General features: G+C 41.8%; 1 protein-coding gene across 2 annotated transcripts in view; it reads right to left on the bottom strand.

Annotated features, from left to right (window-relative positions):
• The window catches only part of EFCAB6 (EF-hand calcium binding domain 6), a 308,815-nt gene that overhangs the window by 289,749 nt on the left and 2,517 nt on the right, over positions 1 to 16,549 (bottom strand). For both annotated transcript variants that reach the window (XM_033233690.1, XM_033233691.1), the window contains exons 2-3: positions 15,559 to 15,692; positions 14,544 to 14,546 (exon numbers count right to left, since the gene is read on the bottom strand). The gene's annotated coding sequence lies outside the window, so the exon portion shown is untranslated. The remainder of the gene's footprint in view (positions 1 to 14,543; positions 14,547 to 15,558; positions 15,693 to 16,549) is intronic.

Raw genomic sequence — 16,549 nt, 5'->3', positions numbered from 1 at the left:
CAGACAGCACTCGCCTCCCAACACACACTACACACTCACCACACATACACCACACACACACCACACACACACACACCACCTTCATCACACACGTACCACATACAACTCACCCCCCATAGAAACACATACATCACACACAACTCACCCCCCACAGAAACACACACACCAAACACACACATACCACAGACCACTTACTCCCCCCAGACACACACACCACACACACAGAATAGCACACATGCACACCACATGTCCTTCTACTCCTGTATTTTATTGAAGAGTCTCTCTTCTTCCCACCATTCAAGGTAAAAGTTTCCACGCCATTCACGATTCCTCACTCAACCTCCTACTGAGAACTGGTGGCCAGGGTCAGCCAGCTTTCTTAATGAGCACCCTCGACCCCATGACTGTTCAGTGTCTGTCTTCCCTGTCAGATCATCGATGCCGTGGGAGCCAGGGTCGGGTTTCCCCGTGTGCCCAGCGCGTCATCCTCCAGAATGTTACGTTGAACCAAATTAAGTCATTGTGTTTTGTATTAGTTCACACTAGCATGAATGTCTTGCTGCCCAAATACAGAGCCTATAGAAAAAAAGCTCATATTGTTTTGTTTGTAATACTCTTTATCGTGGATATAAAAGTCTAATTTCGGAAGCTATCTCAGAAATTCACTATTACCTCATGAATATTGTCAGACCCACCACACCTGATGTGATGACAGACACAGATACGGCAACTGAGAAAAAACAAGTCATGTCAGAAACACTGACCACAAGCATGCTGTCAAACATCTCAAAACGGTTTCACTCGAAGCCTTTTAAAGTATAAGAGCTGGCGGCAATTATGCTCTCTCCCTGCTCCTATAAGCAGACAAGGAGTGCTGAGCACATCCTATTTATAGTCAAGCCAAGTCTAAGCAAAACCTCAGCTCCTGCAAAGTTGCAAGTTTCCCAGTTTCAGGGTTTAGGAACTAGAAGTCTTGCTGCTGCTGCCACCTATCGCAGGAAATGTGAATCTAGGCTTAAGAAAAGCTGGATTGTCGAGTGGGCCCTGCTGTCCCACAGTGACATGAGTGGAATCATTCTCTGAACTCACTGCAGTTGTCTAGTATCTCCATTCATGCTGAGCACCAAATTAAGGTCATCCACTGTTAAAACGTATAAGCCAATGCTTGCTGATGTGATATATATGAGAATGCTTACAACATTTGGCACAGGAGTCAGCACTTAGTAAATGCTTGTTGCCTGGATGACGGACACAAATCAGATAGAAGTGGCAATGGTAACACGATCAGCTTTTAAAGCACCTTTCTCTTGAGACCTGAAGCCATGCACAATGACCTGACTGTCTGCTGTGCAAAAGCTACATCAGTGAGCACAGACGCTCAGGGAGGAGGAGCATCTCACCTGGCTTTGGTACTGCCTGAGAGGGTGCTGTTGCCTTTGGGAGCATTGTTTTGGTGCTATTTTGTTTCATTCCCTTCAAGATAAAGTATTTCTGACTTTGGGAATTCTGAAAAATAAGAGAGCAATGGGGTTAGCACAGATTGGATGACAGATTTTCTTATTGGGCCTATGCAAGCTACAAGAATGGAGCCTTTGGGTTTGTCAAACAATCCAATGCTTTGCAAGCTACTGGAGAACTGCGTAGAAAACCTTACGCAAATCACGTGAATTTCACACTAAATTGTAGGATTCCCGGGTGGAGGGATTTTATGTGACCACTGTATGAGCACCACTTCTCTTTCCATGTCTCAATCCAATGCATGCGCACACACACACACAGACACACACATACACACACCCCTACTGTGGTCCCTTCTGTCTTCCTCACAACAACCAGCATAATCATTTCAAATGCTGATCTCCTTGTGTTACTTCCTTGCTTAGAACACTCCAATTGCCTCCTAGTGCTCTTAGAACCAAGACCAAAGTCCTTGGTGTCTTTGTGGCTGCAGCACGGGCCCTCCCCTGCTTCTCTGCTGCCACCCTCCCCCGGCTCCCTCTGCCTCAACCACACCGGCAGTCCCTCAAATGTGCTCATTCCCAAGCAAGGGTTTTTTTCTCTTCACCTGCTGTAACCTCTACCTAGACCACCTATCCCTCGCCCCTCTGACTAATGAGCACCTCCTTGTCCTAACAATCAAGAGTTCCTACACTTGAGTGGACATGAGGATCACGTGGAGGGCTTGTTAGAAACAGATTGCTGGGCCCACTCCAGATTCCCATTCCAGTCCCGGGTCGGGGTGAGGCCTAAGAATCTGCATTGCTGCCCAGGTGCAGTGGCTCACGCCTATAATCCCAGCACTTTGGGAGGCCGAGGCAGGTGAATCACGAGGTCAGGAGTTTAAGACCAGCTTGGCCAAGATGGTGAAACCCCATCTCTACTAAAAATACAAAAATTAGACAGGCGTGGTGGCGGAGTGCCTGTAATCCCAGTTACTTCGGAGGCTGAGGCAGAGAACTGCTTGAACCCAGGAGGCGGAGTTGCAGTGAGCTAAGATTGTGCCACTGCACTCTAGCCTGGGCAACGGAGTGAGACTCTGTCTCAAAAAAAAAAAAAAAGAAAAAAGAAAGAAAGAAAAGAAAAAAAAGGCTGGGCGTGGTGGCTCACGCCTGTAATCCCACCACTATAGGAGGCCGAGGTAGGCGGATCATGAGGTCAGGAGATCGAGACCATCCTGGCTAATATGGCAAACCCCCTGTCTCTACTAAAAATACAAAAAAATTAGCTGGGTGTGGTGGCAGGCACCTGTAGTCTCAGCTACTCAGGAAGCTGAGGCAGGAGAATGGCGTGAACCTGGGAGGCAGAGCTTGCAGTGAGCCGAGATTGTGCCACTGCACTCCAGCCTGGGCGACAGAGCAATACTCCGTCTCAAAAAAGAAAAAAAAAAAACAGAGAGAATTTGCATTGCTGACCAGTTCCCAAGAGATGCTGGTGCTGCTGGGCAGGACATCACTCTCTGAGAATTCAGGCCCTAAATTTCAGTTCAAATGCCACTTCTTCAGGGAGCCTTCCTTGACACCGCACACTAGGCTGGCTTCCCTTACATGCTTTCATGACAACCTCTGTTGTCCTTCATAGCCTTAGTCCAATTTGTAATGATGTAGCTATTGGGATGAGTCTTTGATTAAGGCTTGTCTCCCACTAGACTGTGAGTTCCATAAAGACTAGAGGCAAAGTAACTGACATCATCACTACATCTCCAGACCCGAGGCCAGTGACTGGTGTTCAGAGGTATTAAAAATGAACGCATGAGTGGATTTGCTTCAGCTGCTAAAGCTTGACAACACAAGGTAGACAACACCTGCCTGTGGCCTCCTGCCTGGAGTCCTCTCTCTAATCACTCAGCGAGTGATATCAATTTTACTTGGAGAACACCTCTTAAATCTATCTTCTGCCTCTGCATCCCTGAGGTCACTGTCCAGTTCATGTGCACTGACTGAGATTACAGAAATGGCCTCAGATCACTTCTAGGTCTCCAGCTTCACCTCTGATTCATCCTCCTCTGTTGCCAGGATTTACCTTTCTACAGCACAGGCATAATTATGGTACTCCCTTGCTTGAAAATACACAATGTAGCCAGGCGCGGTGGCTTACACCTGTAATCCCAGCACTTTGGGAGGCCGAGGCAGATGGATCATGAGGTCAGGAGATCGAGACCATCCTGGCTAACATGGCGAAACACCGTCTCCACTAAAAATACAAAAAATTAGCTGGGCGTGGTGACGGGCACCTGTCGTCCCAGCTACTCAGGAGGCTGAGGCAGGAGAATGGTGTGAACCTGGGAGGCGGAGCTTGCAGTGAGCCGAGATTGCACCACCGCACTCCAGCCTGGACGACAGAGCAAGACTCCGTCTCAAAAAAAAAAAAAAAAAAAAACACGATGCAGCTGGGAGCAGTGGCTCACACCTGTAACCCCAGCACTTTGGGAGGCCAAGGCTGGAGGATCGATTGCTTCAGGCCAAAAGTTCAAGACTAGCATGGGCAACATAGTGAGACCGCATCTCCACAAAAAAAAAAAAAAAATTTAATTACCCAGGTAGGGTGGTGTGCCTATAGTCCCGGCTGCTCAGGAGGCTGAGATGGGAGGATCACTTGAGTCCAGTAGTTCCAGGTTGCAGTGAGCTATGATCACACTGCTGCACTCCAGCCTGGGTAACAAAATGAGAACCTGTCTACACACCCACACCCACACACACACACACACACGTACAATGTCAAATTATACGTGTGTTAAAATTTCATAGGACTAGTCACCAAGGAAAAACATAGGCACACTGGTAAAAACTAGCGAAATGTGAGTAAAGTCTTTAGTTAGTATTGACTTTAGTTAAACTGATGTTGAACCAGTGTCAATTTCCCAGTTTCAATAATTATACTACAGTTATTCTGTAAGAGATTATCACTGGGAGATGCCGGAAGTACACAGGAACACAGTACTAATTTTATAACTTTTATGTGAATCTAAAATTATTTCAAAATAAAGTTTTTTAAAAACATGCAATAATCCGGTTCCAAAATGGTAGCATAGAAGCAAGCTGGCTTCACTTGCACCTGAAAACCAAAAGTAAATATACAGTGCCAACATTATCACCAGGAATATTCCAGAATTCTCATATGAAGATGAAACAGATCTTGGGGCCACAGCTCTGAGGGGACAGTAAGAGAATTCAACTTCCACATCTACAACACCCCTCCCCCCATTCTGCCGGGCACCAAGCCTGCAAAGAAATTTTCCCCCAATTCACTGTTTCTACACTGAGAAAAGTGAGGCTGAGGTGGACAACCAGCTTTTCCACCATTTTGGGTTCCCTGGCAGGAGACCTGTCCCTGCCTTAATCCATCACAAGTGCCTGAAGGGAGAAACATCCCAGAGGACAGAAAGAGGTAAAGAGGTAAAGAGGGGGAGGTGGGACTACCATCTCTAGCTCTTGAAACTCTGTTCTATAGCTCAACAAAAGGAGACACCAAATCAGAGTGGCTTTTCAGCAGGCACATGCTGGTCCCCTGGACACAAACCCTAGCCAGTCTTCCCACACTGCTGGGACATCCCCTTTAGGACTCCCCCCAACCCAGTTCAGGAAGGGCAGCATTCCAAGCAGTTACTAGAGACAAGGTGAACCTGAGCTCAAGGTACCAACAACTACAGCAGAAAAGGAGACAGCAAGCTAGCAGTAAAGAACCTCTAAGAAAATACATCCAATGAAAACAAAACAAAACAAAAAAATCCAGAGAAGACTGGAATACATAACTATCCTTCAATGCAAAAACACAGATGTACGTCCACAAAAAACAGCAGCAAACAGGGAATCATGATTTCTCCAAGCAATCAAAGCAAAGAACCGGTAACTGGTCCTAATAAAACAGTGGTATTTGAGCTGTCTGTCCAAGAATTCAAAATAGCAATTTTAAGGAAACTCTGTGATTTCCAAGATAACAGAGAAAATCAATTCAGAACTTTATCAGAGAAATTTAGCAGAGATTGAAATAATTTTTTTAAAAAATCAAGTGGAAATCTTGGAACTGAGAAATACATTTGCTGAACTGAAAAATTAATTAAAGGCTACCAACAGCAGAATGGATCAAGAAAAGGAAAGAATCAGTTAGCTTGAAGACAGGCTATTTGAAAATACACTCAGAGGAGAAAAATGAAAAAAGGAACAAGAAGCAATGAAGATCACCTATAAGATATAGAAATTTTCCTCAAAAGATGAAATTTAAAAAAATTATTGGTATTCAAGGGAATTGAACAAGAGCAAGGGGTACAAAGCTTATTCAAAGAAATAATAACAGAAAACCTTCCAAAACTTGAGAAAGATATAAATATCCAGGTACAGGAAGGTCAGAAAACAACAAACAGATTTGACCCAAATAAGACTATTCCAAGGCAAATAATAAACTGTCAAGTCAAGAACAAGAGAGAATCCTAAAAACAGCAAGAGGGAAAAAAGCAAGTAACATATAAAGGAGCTCCCATTCATCTTGCAACAGACTTCTTAACAGAAATCATACAGCCAGGAGGGAAGGGAACAAATTTTCAAAGTTCTAAAAGAAAAGAAAAAAAAAACTGTCATCCAAGAATATTATATCCAGCAAAGTTATCCTTCAACTATGGAGGAGAGATAAAGGATTTCCCAGACAAACAAAAGTTGAGAGAATTCACCACCACCAGACCTGTCTTACAAAAAATGCCAAAGGAATTCAATCTGAAAGAAAGAAAACACTAACATTCAGAAAAAACAAAACTAAAGATATAAAACATGCTGGTAAAATTAAGTACACAGACAAACTTCGGATACTCTAATACTGGAATTGTGGTGTGCAATCTATTCATAACTCTAGCATGAAGCCCAAAAGAGAAATTTCTTAAAAATAGTAATAGAGGCCGGGTGTGGTGGCTCACGCCTGTAATCCCAGCATTTTGGGAGGCCAAGGCAGGTGGATCACGAGGTCAGGAGATCCATACCATCCTGGCTAACACAGTGAAACCCTGTCTCTACTAAAAAATACAAAAAATTAGCAGTGCGTGGCGGCGGGTGCCTGTAGTCCCACCTACTCAGTAGGCTGAGGCTGGAGAATGGCGTGAACCTGGGAGGCAAAGCTTGCAGTGAGCCGAGATCGCGCCACTGTACTCCAGCCTGGGTGACAGAGCAAGACTCCATCTCAAAAAAAAAAAAAACAGTAATAGCTACTGCAACCTGTTGAGATGGGTAATATAAAAGTATGTAAATTGAGACAACTAAAAGTCAAAATGTGGGGCAGACAGAATTAGTGTAGAGTTTTTTTTCATTTTTTGTTTGTTTATATTCTTTTTTGTAACCTAAGATGAGCTGTCATCTTTTTAAAATAATTTCTTATATCTATAAGATGTTTCTGTAAGCCTCATGGTAACTATAATGCAGAAACCTAAAAAGCAATGAATTAAAACATACTACCAGAGAAAATCACTTAACCACAAGGGAAGACAGTAAGAAAGGAAGGAAGGGAAGACTTATAAAACAAACAGAAAAAAGCAACAAAATGGCAGCAGTAAGTTCTTACTCATCAATAATAACACTCAATGTTAATTGACTCAGTTCTCCAATGAAAAGGCATAGAGTGGCTGAATAGATTAAGAAACAACACCCAACAATATGCTGCCTACAAGAAACCCACTTCACCTATAAAAACACACACAGACTGAAAGTGAAGGAATGGAAAGGATATTCCATGCAAATGAAAACCAAAATACGAGCAGGAATAGCTTTACTTGTATCAGATAAAACAGACTACAAATCAAAGATTATCAAGTAGTGTGAAGAAGAGGTGAGATGTCCCCTGAACTGACAAGAGGCCGTGTGGTGCTACATTCTGCACCCAGCACCGACATCCCACTGCCATCATCACCATGCCCAAGAGAAAGGTTGAATAGGACATGAAAGAAGATAAAACTAGCTGGGTGGCTCACACCTGTAATCCCAGCACTTTGGAGGCTGAGGCGGGTGGATCACCTGAGGTCAGGAGTTTGAGACCAGCCTGGCCAACATGGCAAAACCCTATCTCTACTAAAAATATGAAAAATTAGCTGGGCATGGTGGGGAGCGCCCATAATTCCCGCTACTTGGTGAGGCTGAAGCAGGAGAATCACTTGAACCTAGGAGGCAGAGGTTGCAGTGAGCCAAGATCACACCACTGCACTCCAGCCTGGGCAACAGAGCAAGACTCTGTCTCAAAACAAACAAACAAACAAAAAAGATAAAACCAAGATGAATGAAGGACAAATCACAGAGATCTGCAAGCTTGTCTGCTAAACCTGCTCCTCCAAAGCCAGAGCCCAAGCCTAAAAGGGCCCCTACAAAGAAGACAGAGAAGGTACCCAAAGGGAAAAACGGAAAAAGGGTAAAGCTGATATTGGCAAGGAGGAGAATAACCTTGTACAACATGGAGATGCCAAAACAGACCAGGCACAGAAAGCTGAAGGTGTTGGAGATGCCAAGTGAAGTGTGTATATTTTTAATAACTGTGTACCTCTGATGACTGTATAGTTTGAAATACTATTTTAATCAAGTTTTATAAAAATGGAGAAGCTATATTGTTAGCACCAGAACACTTCATTGTTGCCTTTTGAGGAAGGAGCATATGTTACTAATAGAATGTCTTCAAAACTAGACTGATGTGGAAAAAACACCTTTTGCTTCTAGTTTTGAGAGACTTCCTCTTGGCTCCCACAAGGAGGGATTTCCTGGCTTTGACACTTACAGCCACTGTAGCACGAAAGCCTTAAGGAGGGAAAAACAAATTCATTTTTATGTCCTCCTCTTTTCTCTTTCCACCTTTAGCACAGACTTAACTCCCTTAAACCGAGATACCTGTTGGGACCTGACCCTCAATAATTGGTTATCAGTGTGTCAGGCAACCTGGACTTTCCAGTGAGGCCACTGAGATGGTGCCCCTCAAAAGAGCAGCGGTTCTCTTTCTAGGTCGTGGATCTTCAGATAAATTCTCCCATTTTCATTTCACTTCCTGAAAGTCATGGTTGGCTCATGAAAAGTTCTTCAACCCTCACTCTAAACTTTCCCTGTACAGAGCATCAAATGAAGACTTCATAGGGTTTGATAATGGCTTTCTGATTTTTGGTAGTCCATTGAAGAAGGGAGTTTGAAAGTTGTTAAATACTGTTAACGATTGTCTGCCCATGTCCTGCTTAAATACCATGATCGGTTATGGAAAGTATCTTTAATAAAGCTGGGTAAAATCAAAACCTATCAAAAAACAAAAAGAAGGTCACTATATAAAGGGATCAATTCAGCAAGAAGATATAACAATTATGAATATATATGCAAGCCATGCCAGAACTCACAAGGACCTAAAGTTAAATATTACTAGATCTAAAAGGAGAGACAGATTGCAATACAATAATATTAGGGTACTTCAAAACACTTCACTCTCGATTATAAATAGATCATCCACATAGAAAGTCAACAAAGAAACACTGCCATTAAACTACAGACTAGACCTAATAAGGCTAACTGATATTTACAGAACATTTCACTCACTGCTTCAGAATACATATTTCATTTTCTTTTTCTTTCTTTAGAGATGGGGTCTTGCTATATTGCCCAGACTGGACTCAAAACTCCTGGGCTCAAGTGATCCTCCCCTCAGACTCCCAAGTATTCAGAATTATAGACACACGCCACTGTACCCAGCTAGAATACATATTCTTTTCATTAGCACATGGAATATTCTCCAGAATAGACCACAACTTAGGCCACAAAACAAGTCTCAACAAATTCAAAAAAGTAGAAATCATATCAAACATCTTTTCTGATCACAATGGAATAAAACTATAAATCAATAACAAAGGGAACCTCAGAAACTCACAAACACATGGAAATTAAACAACATACTCCTGAATGACCAATGAATCAAGGAAGAAATTAAGGAGGACATTTTAAAATTTCTTGAAATAAATGAAACGAAAATCCAACACACCAAAGTCTATGTGCTACAGCAAAAGCAGTACTAAGAAGGAAGTTTATAATAATAAATGTCTATGTCAAAAAAATAGACTTCATAGAAACAACCTAATGATGCACTTCAAGGAACTAGAAAAGCAAGAACAAACCAAACCCAAAAGTAGTAGAAAGAAAGATATTATAAAGATCAGAGGCTGGATACGGTGGCTCACACCTGCAATCCCAACACTTTGGGAGGATGAAGTGGAGGATTGCTTGAGGCCAGGAGTTCAAGACCAGCCTGGGCAATATAGCAAGACACCACCTCTACAAAAACTTTTTAAAAAAATTAGCTGGGGCCGGGCGCGGTGGCTCAAGCCTGTAATCCCAGCACTTTGGGAGGCCGAGACGGGCAGATCACGAGGTCAGGAGTTCGAGACCATCCTGGCTAACAGGGTGAAACCCCGTCTCTACTAAAAAATACAAAAAGCTAGCCGGGCGAGGTGGCTGGTGCCTGTAGTCCCAGCTACTCGGGAGGCTGAGGCAGGAGAATGGCATAAACCCGGGAGGCAGAGCTTGCAGTGAGCTGAGATCCGGTCACTGCACTCCAGCCCGGGCGACAGAGCGAGACTCCGTCTCAAAAAAAAAAAAAAAAATTAGCTGGGAATGGTGGTGGCAAGCACCTATAGTCCTAGCCACTCAGGAAGCTGAGGCAGGATTGCTTGAGCTCAGCTGTTTGAGGCTGCAGTGAGCTATGATCCTGCTACTGCACTTCAGCCTGGACAACAGAGCCCTGTCTCAGAAAAAAAAAAAAAATCAGAGGATAAATAAACACAATTGAGACAAGAAAAAAATACAGAAAATCAATGAAACATGAGTTGGTTTTTTGAAAAGATAAAGTCAACAAACCTTTAGCTAGACTAAGAAAAAAAAAAAGAAGACCCAAGTTGGAAAGGAAGAAGTCAAATTAGCCTTATTCACAGATGATGTGATCTTATATTTAGAAGAAAAACCAAAAACTCCACTAAAAACCTGTTAGAACTGATAAATTCAATAAAGTTGCAAGATGCAAAGTCAACATACAAAAATTGGTGGCATTTATACACACCCACAGCAAACAAACTAAAAAAGAAAGCAAGGAAGTAAACCTATTTACAATAGCTACAGAGAATATAAAATACCTAAGAATTAATTTAACCAACGAAGTGAAAAACTGATACAAGGAAAACTATAAAACACTGATGAAAGAAATTGAAGAGGACAACAACAAATGGAAAGGTATTTCATGTTCATGGATTGAAAGAATTAATGTTAAAATGGCAATACTACCCAAGGCAATTTACCGATTCAATGCAATCCCTACCAAAATACCAATGGCATTCTTCATAGAAATAGAAAAAAAAATCCTAAAATTTACATGGAACCACAAAAGATCCCTAGTAGACAAACCAATCCTAAGCAAAAAGAACAAGGTGGAAGGCATCACACTACATGACTTCAAAATTTACTACAGAGCTATTGCTATCAAATCAGCATGTCACTGGCATAAAAACAGACACAGAGAACAATGGAACAGAATAGAAAACCCAGATACAAATCCACACGTTTACAGCCAACTCATCTTTGACAAAGATGCCAAGAACACACAATGGGGAAAGACAGTCTCTTCAATGAATAGTGCTGGGAAAACTGGATAACTATATGTAGAAGAATAACACTAGAGCCCTGTTTCTCACCATACACAAAAATAAAATCAAAATGGATGAAAGACTTAAATCTTAAGACTCAAAACCCTGAAACTACTAGAAGAAAGCATTGGGGAATTGCCTCATGACATTGGTGTAAGCAAAGATATTTTGTGTAAGACTTCAAAACCACAGGCAACCAAAGCCAAAGTAGACAAATGGGATGACATTAAGCTAAAATCTTCTACACAGCAAAGGAAACAAGCAGTAAAGTGAAAAGACAACTCACAAAATGGGAGAAAATATTTGCAAACTACTCATCTGACAAAGGATTAACAACTAGAATACATATATAAGGAGTTCAAACAGCTCACAGCAAGTAAACAATCTGATTTACATGTGGGCAAAAGATCTGAATAGGCATTTCTCAAAAGCAGACATCCAAACGGCCAACAGGTATACGAAAAAATGCTTAACATTACTAATCATCAGAGAAATGCAAATCAAAAGCACAATGAGATATCATCTCACCCCATTTTGGATAAAATGGATTTTATCCAAAGGACAGGCAGTAACAGATGCTGGCAAGGATGCAGAGAAAGGGGAACCCTTGTACACTGCTCATGGGAATGTAAATGAGCACAGCCACTATGGAGAATAGTATGGACTTTCCTCAAAAAACTGAAAATAGAACCACCAAATGATCCAGCAATTCCACTACTGGGTGTGTGTCTCCAAAACAGGAAATCAATATATCAACAAGACATCTGTCCATGTTCATTGCAGTGCAATTCACAATAGCCAAAATAGAATCAACTTAAGTGACCATCACTGGATGAATGGATGAAGAAAACGTGGTACATATACCCAGTGGAATATTATCCAGTCATAAAAAAGAATAAAATTCTGCCATTTGTAGCAACATGGATAGAACTGGAGGTCATTATGTGACATTCTGATTAAAAAGTGAGATAAGCCAAGCACAGAAAAGAAGAATGTTGCATGTTCTCACTCGTATGGAAGAGCTGAAAAATTGGATCTCACAAAGATAGAGTAAATTCGTGGTTAGCACAGGCCAGGAAAGGTAGAGGGGAGGAGAGGGTGAAGAGAGGTTGATTAATGGGTACAAATATATGGTCTGATAGAAGAAATAACACCTAGTGTTAGATCAGTAAGGTGACTATAGATTACAATAACCTATTGTACATTTCAAAATAGCTAGAAGAATTTGAATGGTTCTAACATAAAGACAAATATTTAAGGTGATGGAAGATTTGATCTTTACAAATTATATGAATGTATTAAATTATCCCATGTACCTGAACTATGTACATGGATTATGCATCAATAAAAATAAATAAAATGTTTTTTAAGAAAGAAAAAATAGGGCTGGGAGTGGTGGCTCATGCCTGTAATCCCAACACTTTGGGAGGTCAAGGTGGGCAGATCACTTGAGGCCAGGAGTTCGAGACTAGCCTGGCCAACATGGCAAAATCTTGACTTTACTAAAAATACAAAAATTTAGCTGGGCATGGTGGTGGGTGCCTGTAATCTCAGCTACTCGGGAGGCTGAAGTACAAGAATCGCTTGAACCTGGGAGGCGAAGGTTGCAGTGAGCCAAGATCATACCGCTGCACTCCAGCCTGGGTGACCAAGTGAGACTATCTCAAAAGAAAAGAGAAAAGAAGAGAAGAAGAGAAGAGAAGAGAAAAAAGAAAAGAAGTAGTGCTTCTCCAGGGCATAGAGACTGAAATTCAATTTTTTGTTTTGTTTTGTTTTGTTTTGAGAGGAGGTCTTAGGCTGGAATGCAGGGGTGCAATCTCGGCTCACTGCAACCTCACCTTCCGGGCTCAAGTGATCCTTGCACCTTAGCCTCAGCTTCCTGAATAACTGGGACTACAGGTGCGTGCCACCACATCTGGCTAATTTTTGTAGAGGCAGGGTTTCGCCATGTTACCCAGGCTGGTCTCGAACTTCTGGGCTCAAGTGATCCTCCCACCTCAGCCTCCTGAAGTGTTGGGATTACAGGTATGAGCCACCGCACCAGGCCTGAAATTCAAACTCTTAATTGTGGGGCAGAAGGTCATTCACATAATTAACCACCCGGCTTCAGGTGACCCTTCCAGACGCCATCACCTCCAGGCATGCTATGTTCTCACCCAGTGCTCCCAATACACCATGTAGTTCCTCACTTCTGAGTTTTGGTTCATGCCTGTGCTAGAATTTCCTTCATTCTTTTGCACCTGGCACACTTCAATTACTCTTTCAAGACTGAGGGTATATCCCCTTCCTTCAGGAGACCTTCCTATTGTCCACAATTAATCATGCTTTTACAAAGAACTTAAGTCTCATAGGTATGCTTTGCTAATTGTTTCATTTAATAAAGAAAAGAACCAAAAGATAAAAGCCACTCATACTTACATCACTTTGCTGTAGGGCTGCAGATGTGGTGGGTAAAACATGAAGTAAAAGTTCTAATACTTTCCCATCTATTCCTCTAGTCCTACCTCAATTTGCACTTTGATTCCAGACCTTTCTGTTGGCCCCTGCTAGACAACAAGTCCCTCCAGTGGACTCCACTTACCTTTTTACACTCAACATGGCATAGCATACGATAAGCACCCCATTAATCTTTGCTCTTGATGGACCATAGTTATCGATACTACGACTGCAAGGGATAGAAGCTTAGGCTAATTTTACCCTTGATTTTGAAAGCTAAACAAGGTTCTGAGTAAGACTAAGGCACTTGAGGAGTTCTGTAGCTCACCCCTGACTTTACACCATCCTCAGCTGAGGTTTTCAAAATAAAGAGAATTTTGAGACATTCATGAATGTGATTACTTCAGAACTTGGTGAGGTATACCCCTAAAATAAGCATCAGTCACAGACCATCAAATACACTTCTTAACCAGGGGGAAAAACACAATTAGAAGGCTATCTCACTGATATATTTGTTTATTTGCCAGAGAAGTATTGATGTCCAGTTTTAAACACATGCTATTTATATCAGAATCATAACAAAAGTGCCATCCATCTGCCTTGGCATCCAGAGAAAATATAATTCAACACAAGAGTAAAAAGTGTGCACAGCCAAACAGAAATGGCACCAGAAGCAAAAATTGCTGGAACTATATCATGGAGAGGGGTGTGGAAATTATCACTCGACTAAATTGGAAAAAAATTGTAAGCAACACAAAAGGTTTTGGCAGTTAAATCCAAACACTTGAGAAAAATCTTCTTGTCTATACTGATATCAAATGGATGTTCTGTTATATTTTGGGACACATCAACTATCAAGTTCCCTTTATAGCCTTCCGCACACTTCCATATATACATCGGCCATTTACTGAGCATCTACATTCTTGGACACTGGAAAAATTAAAAGCTTTGGCATCAAGCAGGCATAGGGTCAAACTGGCTCCACTATCTACCACAAGAACTTGCAAGTTAATTAACCGCCTCCTGACTCAGTTTCCCCATTTGAAAAAGGGAGATACAGTTGCCTTCCATATCCATGGATTCCACATCCACGGATTCAACCGTGGATGGAAAACATTCAGGAAAAATATGGATGTTGGTGTCTGTATTGAACATGTATGGAGTTTTTCCCTTGTCTCAATGATATGGTATAACGATTTCCATTTACATTGTATTAGGTATTGTAAGTAATCTAAAGATAATTTAAAGCATATGGGAGGATTGTGTAGGTTATATGCAAATACTACGTCATTTTATATAAGGGACTTGAACATCCATGAATCTAGGTATCTTCGAGTGGGTGCTGAAATGAATCTCCCACAGATACTGAGGGATAGCTGGAATACCTCTCCTTTAAGCAAGTATTCTTAACATGGAATCACGGTCCATGTGTGTGCTTTTGTAGCCCTACAGACTCACTGAGATGCAAAACTGTGTGTCAGATGATTTTTCTAGAGCACTTCTCAAAAGGCAAGTGACCCCAAAACGGTAAATGCCACTGCTCTAAAGGCTGTGGATGGATCACAGGTGATATCTGTGAAGTGCTTGGCACACAGGGAGCTTTAGCTATTTGGTAGCTGTTATTTTTAGGTCCTGAGGATATACAGAAAGATAAATCAGAGCATTGGGCAAAAAAAAAAAAAAAAGGCATACGGTTATAGGTGTCACCTCAGAATATCAGAATAAAATAACAGAGAAAAAACAAAAAGCGAGTCCAGAAAAAACTCAGCATGAAGAATTGGCAGGATGGAAACACCAGGAGTGCCAAAGCAGTGAGATGACCGCTGCCCGGGGATACCCAGTGCTTAGGCAGGGGATGGCATGTGGCAGGCGCTCAGTGAATAACTGCTAAGTAAATGAGCAAACAAATGACCAAAACCAACCCAGGATGCAGGATAACACCATTTACAATGTCCCAGGGGAAAAACTACATTCAGAAGGTATTATTGAAAACTTATTACTCAGAAATCTTCAATTTCAAATATTAAATTCCAATGCTAGAGTCCACATTCTCTCCCTGAAGAGTGAGGACATTAAGCCCACACTTTTGTCATTGAGCAGTAATCTAGGCCCTTCCAATCCTCTGTGATGAGCCCTGTGAGAAATTGATTTTAGAAATAGGTTAGACCTATTTTTCCAGATTAATCAAAAGGCCTTATTTGCCTGGAAAAAAAAAATAAATGTTATTACCTTCTATTTTTTTACTTTTATTTTTCCATGAGTTGACAAGAAGCTCCCAGCTAAATCTCCAGCCCAACTTTATTAACCATTATAGATGATCTGAGTATTCCTTCTTTCTGATACCTTCCTATTCTGTCTATATTTTTAATGATTCTGATTTACATGTTTCTATTTTACTGCATTGTAGTTATTCTTACAAGTCATCTCAAAGCCTTGGCAGGACTTGTAGAGTATATAAATATTTGAGAGTGATAGAGTACTCATCAAGAACACAAGTGATTATCAGGCAGTCCTGGAGCTGGAGCCATACTCACTACCATTTATCAGCTTTGTTAAGTCCCTTAACATCTCTCTGTTCCTCTTGCCTTTTGTTTTGTTTTTTTGTTTGGTTTTGGTTTGTCTGTTTTGAGATGGAGTTTTAGTTTTACTCTTGTTGCCCAGGCTGGAGTGCAATGGCGCAATCTCGGCTCACTGCAACCTCTGCCTCCCAAGTTCAAGCGATTCTCCTGCCTCATCTTCTGGAGTATCTGGGATTACAGGTGCCTGCCACCATGCCTAGCTAATTTTTTGTATTTGTAGAGATGGGGTTTCACCATGTTGGCCAGGCTGGTCTTGAACTCCTGACCTCAGGTGACCCACCCACCTCAGCCTCCCCAAGTGCTGGGATTACAGGCAGGAGCCACCGCGCCCAGCCTGTTTCGTTTTTTGAGACAGAGTCTCACTCTCGCCCAGGCTGAAGTGCAGTGGCATGATCATGGCTCACTCCAACCT

Source organism: Trachypithecus francoisi, unplaced genomic scaffold (assembly GCF_009764315.1).
Source record: "Trachypithecus francoisi isolate TF-2019V2 unplaced genomic scaffold, Tfra_2.0 Lachesis_group14, whole genome shotgun sequence".
Classification (NCBI taxonomy): Eukaryota; Metazoa; Chordata; class Mammalia; order Primates; family Cercopithecidae; genus Trachypithecus; species Trachypithecus francoisi.
The sequence above is the reverse complement of the archived record's forward strand: the minus strand, read 5'-3'. Positions and strand labels throughout refer to the sequence as shown.